Source organism: Ctenocephalides felis, unplaced genomic scaffold, assembly GCF_003426905.1.
Source record: "Ctenocephalides felis isolate EL2017-DRISC unplaced genomic scaffold, ASM342690v1 CF-g0.4_SCAFFOLD_03570, whole genome shotgun sequence".
Taxonomy (NCBI): domain Eukaryota; kingdom Metazoa; phylum Arthropoda; class Insecta; order Siphonaptera; family Pulicidae; genus Ctenocephalides; species Ctenocephalides felis.
This window is the reverse complement of record NW_020539724.1, coordinates 1206704-1215362: the sequence shown is the minus strand read 5'-3', so window position 1 is coordinate 1215362 and position 8659 is coordinate 1206704.

Genomic DNA, 8659 nt, shown 5'->3' with positions numbered 1-8659 from the left:
GTTATTAGAGAGATCTCGTGATGAATTGTAATGTATATTTTTATATACAGCTTTAGTAAGGCGCGCGTGAGAAAACAATATCTTATTACGGGTATCAATTGAAACAATGGAAAACAAGCTGAGTGTACTTAATCCGGGAAAAAACTTATTTCTATGTACCACGACAAAGGAATTATTTCAAGTAGAATAACTGCACTACGGATATTTATACTTAGGTGGGCGTGAGATGAACTTTCATGACGACATTGGGGAAAACACATGAACAATACTAATTTAATTATAACATTATTATTTTACTATGAGGAGTAAGCTCTAGCAAAAACCACGGCATTTTTAAGTCTTTATTTTTTTACTGGGATTTTTTTAATTATAAAATTATCAAGTATTATACCATATTGTATTATCTGAATGGAATGCGAAAACTTGTCAACACGTCAACTTGCCAAGTGTAGTCTTCTCTGTTTTTCTTTCCCCTTTCGTTTTTCACAACTCCTCCCACTCCTTCATTACACGTGTTGACTACACTGCGTTGTAACCTTGATCAGTGTCCACAATGCAATGCTATTAATAACTGCTCCCTCTATTTCGCGTTTGTTAATATAATAGTATTTTATTATTTTACACAAATTTAGTGTTCAATCAATTTTACATCATAATTAATTTTTTCTGTTGTTTTTCCTGGTTTGGTATGTATAATTTTCTCCTTTTTATGTATTTATATTTATCATCAACTTTGTATTTATGTTATATGTTTTTAGATTACTGAATGATGACACACATCAAGTGTCGAAACGTTTATGGAATAAATAATTTTGTTATTTAACCTTTTTTTAATTCGACGATTGGATTGCAAAAATATTATATATATATATATATATATATATATATATATATATTCTTTCTCAGATTTTATATTATTCTGTATCATTGTGTATCATTTCCATAGATCCCCACTTCTGTTAACTTTATTCATTAATCCGCCCATCGGCCCATACATCATTATCTGCAAAAGTACATAAATACCTTTACGCACACACAATACACATTTTTAAAGTCATGTTTGTTCAGGTTCTATAACCTTACGAATAATTCATTACAGCCCCCAATTTAGGTGAAGGGCGCTTTGTCAGTCCAATGTTTAGAATGTAATACAATCCGGGATAATCCTTGCACAAACAAGCAGTACTGTTTTCCTCCGGCCTAAGGATATCTGTTTTCGTTTGTTAGTCCGACCCTTTAAATGACCCCGTGGACCCGATGACCTCTGAAACAGGATAGTATGATAAACAGGACTCTGATTTTCTACAAAAAAATACAAAAAATTGTATCAAGTGCAAATGAATCAAATACTAATTCTACCTTAGTTCAACTCACTTTTTTGGCTATTTCATATACTGAAAGATTAAATTAATATAATCTTATTACAATTTTATCGAGTCTTGGGATTGTCATTGAAAAATTTTCTAGGTTTTGGATTATATTGCATAATAACCTATAATGTTAAAGATACATCTTTACATTTTATGATATCTTGGAAACCTTGGTAACGCAAATGAAGAGTAATGCCAAGTATAAAATAATCGATAAACCTCATCTAATCCTCCTTAATCTTTAAATCCGTGATAAAAACCTGTACATAACATTTTAACAAGATTTGCATTAAAAACATGTTAACTTCCCGAAGGAGAAGTTTGTTTTATCAAAAATCCGATTCGCTAATTTTATGTTTTCTCGACGTTCCAAGCCATTCTGAATCTAATGTGAACAAATTTGGAAAGAAGTGTGTGTGTGTATGTGTGAATGTAAGCAGATTTTTTACCCTTTCGTCAATGTCCAATGGTCAGGCAGTGGATCACATGAAATCGTTCTCCAGTAGTTAGATTTTTGAAGACAACAATGGTATGAATCTAATATTATCTTCAACTCATGAATATATGTTACTGTGACAACCTTATCGATGCTTTGTTAAATTCGGTCCTTTATCCAATTCGTCCCTGTGTTTGCAAACGAAATTTGTAATGCTTTATTTCGACCGATGGCCGAGATGGTCAGACAGTGGATTTTGTTCCGCTAAGTAAGCTGTCCAGACCTTCGTCAGGGATCATTTGTTTACATCTACACTGACAGCTGAACTTACTTCGAGAAAACGGTCATTTGTTTTACAGGGAGCTTTTACAGTTACGTCCAATTCTTTTTTGTTTTACATTTCTAATATTGAAACAGCACGGATCAACATTATTTTGTTGGAGAAAGGATTAGATATCAAACCTGGATGATCTGAATGAAAGATGGAAGATTAAGATTGCCTGACACATGTTGAAAGCCAAAGCGATAACTGATCATTGACTAGTTTAGCAATTAAAACTATATAATTTTCACTGTAAAAATTCTGTCATTTTTGACCATAACTCCTAATTCAAGCTTGAACACAAATCTAAAAAACCTGGCACCTTGCATCTGGCCACGAAATTAACTTCTCGTTTTGGATACATCATTAGTCTCCTTATGATTCTTCGTTTTAGAACCACATTTTCTGGCACAAACTTAAAAAATGCATGTTGCATTTAAATGCAAAGAAACTTAAATATATAATAAACTACTTTTGATCTAAATGTTGCCAAAAATGACAGAATTCAGATTTTCCGTTCATATGTGCATCTTTTTGCAATCAGCCGAGTGCGCAAGGGGACCATAACTCTACCCAAAAAACGTCTTCAATGTATGTCATGGGAATTCGATTGTGCTCGAGTAAATGATTTTCACCAAGCAGATTCTATATGATTTCTTTTAAAATGAAACGTTTTCTATCAGCATAAATGTGTTATATGAGCTTCTTGTTAGGTTACAGATACGTGGAATAATACAGATTGTGGAAAATGTTCGATTAATGACTAACTGGTTAAATTTTTGGGGACTTAATAATCCCTTTGGGGAATTATTAATTTAAATATTTTCAAATTTGAAAATATTGTGGGAGTTGTGATGATTATGATGATATATTTAATTAGAAACTCCCAACATAATAAAAAAATATAAATTTATTAACTATAAAAATATTTTCGATATCAAAAATATACATGACATGTCCGATTGTTTTTTACAAATAAAAACCAGCCTGCTTGATATCGCCACACACTCCCTGCCCAGTGTTGATCTCACAATTTAAAAAAAAAATACAGGGAAACACGTTATAAAAATGTGGTGGGAAAGCAGATTATAGCAGACCAGTGTTGTAATACTGGTCAATTACAAATTTCCATGTTTCGTCAGCAGATCCACCGTATGTGGTGATTTGACCTGCCATCAACTCCATATTCTGCATAATGTTCTCGATCTAATGGGTATTAGTTATATCAGAATAACTTAATGTTTAGAATGCATAATTTATGGGTACAGTTTCCATTTCTGCAAGCGTTGCATACGTATCTGATGAGTTCCGATCAGAGAAAGAAGTTGGCTCTTTATCCAAATCAGAATCATTGGTTTCTTTGACATAAGAGTCCAGAATTGTGGAATCCAATAAATTATGTCAAATTTTGTTTTGATTCGTCGTTGTCACCGATAATGGGAGGTAGCATTATAAGACGATTTGTTGAGTTAACAGAGAAAGAGAGGTTGAATTGCATTCCAATGAAAAGTTCAGGCTCCAAATTATTTTTTCTGTCAGCAATAAACACTGAGGTCTGGGTATACCAAATGAGTAACCTCGGAAGTCTGATCCAGATAGTAAGTGCGTTAACTATGATGGATTGGACTGGACATACCTTATAGGTCGTCACTGAAGACCAGTGATTATGGTGCTGCGTCAAAATCAATTTTTCTTAAATCTTCGAAAAATAAAACTCCTTTATCTTCATCTCCATCGTCGTGAGTCACCAATGTGGGAGTTGTGATGATTATGATGATATATTTAATTAGAAACTCCCAACATAATAAAAAAATATAAATTTATTAACTATAAAAATATTTTCGATATCAAAAAATATACATGACATGTCCGATTGTTTTTTACAAATAAAAACCAGCCTGCTTGATATCGCCACAATATAAATATAAACTAGTAGTGTATGACTTCGTGCTTTAAGGCAAATTGCTGGAACTTTCCATAAAGTTGTTCAGCATTGGAGGATAGAATGTTCGGTTAAGTTTAGCTTTGGAAGCTGGAACCAGTTCAATTCATTTATTTTAATGAAATGTATATTTTACAATAATTGATATGAAATAGAATACTGTTATTCAACGTACATCAGGTTAATTACTATCTGAACTATGGTAAAAAAATTGGCCTATATGATTTTTTCCTGTAGTCTGACTAAAAATATGTATACGTTTTTTCATTTGTAGGCATGTTTTCGATACTCTCTCTATTTTGTGAACAACAATGTGAGAGTGTTTTTGACTTTTTCGCCGCTTCGTGTTTTCATTTATATTTCAATTTCAGTAACAGCCGCGCGTACTTTTTTTTTACTTCGATAAAACGATATCTGTTAATAAAGCGCCATTTGCTGCAGACATTGTAAAAGAAAGCTCTCTAAACTTATACCATTCGATTTTTAGGACTTCAAAAATAACGTTTTGTGAAATATTTGAAAATGGTGATAATTGCATCTTTCTGACGTGCCACGATAACACATGCCTGAACTTAGGATTTATGTAAAAAAGCCTGACATAGCATTTTGACAGTTTTCACTATGAATTGATATGAAGAAAAATAGTAACGTAGCCTTGGCCCCTTAATTTGGTGCACAATGAAATATTTTCGTACTCATTAGAACATATTGCGTAAAACATTCGAAATATTTTTTTTTGCTTTTTCATATTTATATTTATCGGTAATATCACAAATAAATATCATTTTCTTTACTTTTATTTATGGTCCTCGTAAATACGTCAATGTTCGTTTTTTATACTGAATTTTCATATAAATAGAACTGACAACACTCGACTTAAAGAAAAATGCCCATATCAAATCATAAATATTTTTGTTACATACATACCAGAATAACATTTGATTTTTACAATGTTTGATATTTAAATTTCTATTTATATAAAATCAAATTATTCCGGACAGTACATTTCCATTGAAATAATTCAAAGCTTCTATTTTCGTAATCCTCTTGGTTCGAACATGGACACGGTTGGGTGGTGGGTGGATTTTCCTTCTCATTCGCTTTTCATAAATTATACACGCTTTTCATAGATATTTGTATAAATTCTTCTTGAAAATCTTTGTCCAGGAGATGATATAAACGACCTAGAAATAGAAAAGATTTTATATCGAATAATATTTGACGCGTGAGAGACAAGTTCAATACTCGGATTGTAAAATATTTATAGAAATCAAACAGATTTCAACCTTTATCAAAACAACAGATTTTACAATGTATTCATTTACGGAATTAATTATGATTTTTAATTTTTACTATTTACTAGAATATACAATCTTTGTGAAAGTACATATTTTTGGAACCTTGTAGAAATTCTTGTTTATTTTTACTTTTCTGCAATTGGTAAAAATCAGTTTTATTTTCTTTTATATTTATATATTTTATATTTTATTTTATTTATGTTTTAAAATTATGCTAAGAACTTCCATTAGTTTTTTTATTCAAATTTTCCGATGTATAAAGAGTCACAATTCAAACATTGTATTTTAATAGTAATGGATTTTTTACATTTTTAATACATCACGTGTTTCAATATTTGGAATTAAAACAAAACCAATAACCAGCTTTAAAAATGCGTGATATTAAATGAATCATTACTAAATTACATACAGCAATGCATTAATAATTTTAACAATTTTAAAAATGTACACAGTATTATGAAATTATTGCAGTAGAAAGTTGATTAGGTATGCAGTGAATTATTGTCATTTTATTTCATGAGAAAAAAAATTTTTTTTAGAGCTTTAGACAGAATTTTTACTTATGTACAGAATATCACACAGCCCCTATGGGGTTTCTAAAAAAAAACTTTTTAATTTAATACATACACAAGATAGTTCAGAAATAATATACCTTAATCTGATATGAACATAATTTATCTGTTGCTTAATAAAATTAGTACAATTTGTGTTCAATATATAATGAGTTCTTTTATATTATTATTTTTCACTGATGGTGTTGCTAGCAGTTTGACTATTTTCCGTGATTTTTATTGAACTTATTTTTAGGATTCTGAATCATTGTAGTATTGCTTTAACTCTGTATAATCCGAGGTCTTGTCCTATCTTTATCACGAGCATTTTCCTACACATTCAACATATTGATGAAGAGATTATTTTCCACACAATATTCAATTTATTTGCAAAAAGGCGCTTGAAAACAAAACGAAATGGTTTTTCGCATAACGCGCTCGCTTTGTATTTGCTGGGAAAAAATAACAAAACAATCTGTTCGCGGTTTTTTTGTACAAACAGTGAAATGTATTGAAATCCTCTCGATAAACAAAAAGTTGACGCGGGTATTGTTCTGTAATATGGTATTCCAGTCATTTCAAATCATTTGTGATTAAATTTTAATTGAAAACAATATGATTTTATCATAGGGCATGGGATGGAATGAAAATGTGAAAAATATTGAATTAGTGAATTTCAACAGCAAACGCATGCATTGTTTTTTTGTCAATAGTTTATTTAGTCCTTGACAATATACATTCAATGAAAAATAAATTCTGATTGTATCTATTTACTAGATTAATTAATACCTTGTTTGATTAATCAGTGTGGAGCCTAATTAGTCATTGCAACCATGCATATGTGCCTTATGTTTCAGACTAATTAATCGATGAAACTAATAATATCATTTAATAATAGATTCAATGAGTATTGCTTATAATAATTGTATCTAATATTAATTGTAACCGAAATTTCATCGATATGTTTGATTTCCAATAGTTTTGCTAGTTTATCTGAAATACCTGTGTGATATAAGTTTCTTTGACAGTTTGAATGATACTTTAACTATTGTTAGAAATATTATTTTTGGAGTTCCGCAAGGTAGTGTTCTTGGTCCACTAAATTCTGTTTGTATCTGTTTACTAGCTTGATGAATACCTTGCTCGATTAATAAATCTCGAGTCTGATTAGTCCTTAAAAACATACATATGTGCCTTATGTTCTAGACTAATTAACCAATGCAACTGACTAATATAAATTGTAACCGAAATTCCATCGATATGTTTGGATTCCAATTTTTTGTTGGTTAATTTGAATTATCTCTATTGGTATCTTCTACTGGGTTTTCCTTATTAGTCCTGATTGCTGTTCTAAAAACGAACTACAAAAAAATTGAATTATTTTACCCCACCCATTCTGTATTATATTTTTTCATCTAATATTTTTATGAACATTATAGTTGAGATAATGATTACACACGAGGGTATCGAATGTATGTATAGTATATATTATCCTATATCGTGTGTTGGATTGGGTTACTGACGTTGACTGATTCGGCACAGAAGGGTGTTTCGTTTTAAAATATCGTCAGAATCCATCAAACGATTCAATTAGTGTGGCCAGTCGACAGGCCTTCGCACCCGGGCCAGATTTGATTCATAACATACTATGCAATATGCTCATATGTAGATAGATGAATAAATATTGTGATTTGAAACGATTTTGATATGCTACCTAATAATTAATAGTTACCTAATAATTTGAAACCTTCGGGATAATAATAACACGAAAAATACGGAAAAAGTTACCTTTTTTAGTACAATTAGCATATAAATATAGCAAATTTTCAAGTTGATTCCAAAATATAAATTTAAGAATTAAGTCAAGTGATTGTAGGATAATAGTTTAGAAAGAAAAAATGTATTTTGATTCGGAATGAATCTTATGATTTTTTTAAATTTTTTTATCTTCAATTATAGTATGTTCCAAACCAATCTCAGATTTTTAAATAAATCAAGATATATTAATTTTTGTTACAATTGGTCTATTAGAGTGTAATAATACTAAGGTTATTATCTGCTATCTCAGATTTAAATTTTTACTAATTCTATTGATTGACTACTACTGCAAGTCTTCTTATATACTTATGTATTTCGAAATTAATTAACATTTCAGACAACTATAAAACATCGATTAGACTCATCTACAATACACGAGATATAATTATGATTCTACTTTTTTTAAATTTGGGGCTAATTCACCTACCGGTTGAAGAAAATAAAATAATTTTTCGAGTACCATTTCGTCATACGAGTATACTTCTGTTGCTTGAAACTGGAATCAAATTGTGGGGCACGTCTAATTTATTCCATTATCTCAAACAATATGCGACCTTATTTTCTTTCCATGAATGTTTTAAAGAGATTAGCATAGATATCACACACGATACCTACTTGATTATTTTTGGTTTTTGAGATATCATTTGTATTGTTATTAGTTTCCTGTAGGGTTGATAGTTACAGAATTGAGATAAAAATTGGAATGTTTTTTAGTCAGTGCCAAAAACAGCAGCTTTTGAGAGAACAATTAGAATAATCCAAAAGCAGATGGGACAGAAAAAATAGTTCAAGTTAGTTTTTTTTGGTTGTGAACACTGTTGTTCAGCTTACGAGACCTTTCGATAATTGTTAAATGTACACTATTTAATTATTTTATAAAATGTATTATTATTTTTCTGTTATATTCAAAAAATTGTTTATA